This window comes from Ascidiella aspersa, chromosome 5 (assembly GCF_963924565.1).
Source record: "Ascidiella aspersa chromosome 5, kaAscAspe10.2, whole genome shotgun sequence".
NCBI lineage: Eukaryota > Metazoa > Chordata > Ascidiacea > Phlebobranchia > Ascidiidae > Ascidiella > Ascidiella aspersa.
In genome coordinates this window covers 11,278,481-11,280,980 of record NC_139451.1, presented here as the reverse complement: position 1 = coordinate 11,280,980, position 2,500 = coordinate 11,278,481, and the positions used below count along the sequence as shown (strand labels likewise).

Sequence of the window (2,500 nt, the reverse complement as noted above, 5' to 3'; positions counted from 1 at the left end):
CGTCGGCGCCGCGCGCCGCCGCGCACCTCGATTCCCGCCCTTGAGCCGCCAGCCGTTGGCCTCTTCGAGGTCGACTCGCCGCCGCCGCGCGGGATTCTGGTCGCGATCGTCGCACATCGTGCCGTGCTGTCTTGAGCGGGACGGGCGCTCGCGCGTCCGACGCCGCAGCAGCCGCGCGGAGAAATCCCCGCGCGGAACGTTTGCAACGCGACCCTGAGGCGGGCGCGGCCCCGGGATTGACCCGAGGCCGCAATTTGCGTTCAGAACGTCGATGCTCAATGTGTCCTGCAATTCACACTAATTCACGCAGCTAGCTGCGTCCTTCATCGACTCACGAGCCGAGTGATCCACCGCCAAGAGCCATCCACGATTGTTTCGCTCGCACAGTGCCTCGCACTAAAGGGTGACAAAATATACCGCGCCGAGCGGTCGGCCAGGCCGACGCTTGAAGCCGGAGCGCGCGGCACCGCGGCACTCGACGCGCAAACATTACCGGGTGACCGAATCGCCGGCCGGCGCGCCGCTCCTCGCGGGTCGGGCGCCGGGTAGCAAAAACTTTTTCTCTCGCTTGTCCGAGTTTCGCGTTCGCCGAAGCGTTTGCGAGACCGTTAATGATCCTTCCGCAGGTTCACCTACGGAAACCTTGTTACGACTTTTACTTCCTCTAAATGATCAAGTTAGATCGTCTTCTCGGACGCCGGCTCGACCGTTGCCGGCCGCGCCAGGTCCAATCGGAGGACCTCACTAAACCATTCAATCGGTAGTAGCGACGGGCGGTGTGTACAAAGGGCAGGGACGTAATCAACGCGAGCTAATGACTCGCGCTTACTGGGAATTCCTCGTTCAAGGGAAATAATTGCAATTCCCTATCCCTAGCACGACCGGGGTTCAGCGGGTTACCCAGACCTGTCGGCCAAGGCGAGCACATGCTGATCCGGTCAGTGTAGCGCGCGTGCGGCCCCGAACATCTAAGGGCATCACAGACCTGTTATTGCTCAATCTCGTGTGGCTAAACGCCACTAGTCCCTCTAAGAAGTTAGACGCCGACCGATTGGGTCGCGTAACTAGTTAGCAAGCCAGAGTCTCGTTCGTTATCGGAATTAACCAGACAAATCGCTCCACCAACTAAGAACGGCCATGCACCACCACCCACAGAATCAAGAAAGAGCTCTCAATCTGTCAATCCTCACTGTGTCCGGGCCGGGTGAGATTTCCCGTGTTGAGTCAAATTAAGCCGCAGGCTCCACTCCTGGTGGTGCCCTTCCGTCAATTCCTTTAAGTTTCAGCTTTGCAACCATACTTCCCCCGGAACCCAAAGACTTTGGTTTCCCGCAAGCTGCCGGAGAGGTCGTAAAACTAACGCCCCCCGATCGCTAGTTGGCATCGTTTATAGTCAGAACTAGGACGGTATCTGATCGTCTTCGAACCTCTGACTTTCGCTCTTGATTAAAGAAAACATTCTTGGCAAATGCTTTCGCAGTCGTTCGTCTTGCGCCGATCCAAGAATTTCACCTCTAACGGCACAGTACGAATGCCCCCGTCTGTCCCTCTTAATCATTACCTCGCGCTCCGAAAACCAACAAAATAGAACCGAGGTCCTATTCCATTATTCCATGCACCATTATTCAGGCGAATCGCCTGCTTTGAACACTCTAATTTTTTCAAAGTAAACGTTCCGGCCGCCGCCGACACTCAGTCAAGGGCACCGGCGGAGAACCGGAGGTGAGGCCAGGACGGCCAGTACACGCCTTGCGACGGACCGGCCGCCTGCGCCCAAAATCCAACTACGAGCTTTTTAACCGCAACAACTTAAATATACACTTTTGGAGCTGGAATTACCGCGGCTGCTGGCACCAGACTTGCCCTCCAATGGATACTCGTTAAAGGTTTTAAAGTGTACTCATTCCAATTACAGGGCCTCGTTTAGAGTCCTGTATTGTTATTTTTCGTCACTACCTCCCCGCGTCGGGAATGGGTAATTTGCGCGCCTGCTGCCTTCCTTGGATGTGGTAGCCGTTTCTCAGGCTCCCTCTCCGGAATCGAACCCTGATTCTCCGTTACCCGTAAGAACCTCGGTAGGCCAGTACCGTACCGACGAAAGTTGATAGGGCAGACACTTGAATGATCCGTCGCCGGTGCGAGACCGTGCGATCCGCAAAGTTATCCAGAGTCACCAAAGGTTGCGGGCCGAAGCCCGGTCGGTTTTTTGGTCTGATAAAAGCACGCCTCCCGCGAGGTCGGCGCTTCACGCATGTATTAGCTCTAGCATTTCCACAGTTAACCACGTAAAACGTACGATCAAATGAACCATAACTGATTTAATGAGCCATTCGCAGTTTCACTGTACGAGAGCTCGTACTTAGACTTGCATGGCTTAATCTTTGAGACAAGCATATGACTACTGGCAGGATCAACCAGGTAGCTACTTTAGCGTAGCCCCGAAAGGCCGACGAAGGAGGCGCCGCTGATGCGGCGCCGTCGCTCGGTCGATGCGAAACCC

The 2,500-nt window shown here is 55.6% G+C and overlaps 2 non-coding genes across 2 annotated transcripts; both read right to left on the bottom strand.

The window, feature by feature from the left end:
* Nucleotides 1-208: 208 nt before the first annotated feature.
* LOC146143547 (5.8S ribosomal RNA) lies at nucleotides 209-362 on the bottom strand. The gene has a single exon (XR_014501170.1). It is a non-coding gene; the product is annotated as a 5.8S ribosomal RNA (ribosomal RNA).
* Nucleotides 363-609: 247 nt separating this feature from the next.
* On the bottom strand, nucleotides 610-2,421 carry LOC146143546 (small subunit ribosomal RNA). Its single transcript, XR_014500811.1, has one exon. It is a non-coding gene; the product is annotated as a small subunit ribosomal RNA (ribosomal RNA).
* Between the last annotated feature and the right edge of the window lie 79 nt (nucleotides 2,422-2,500).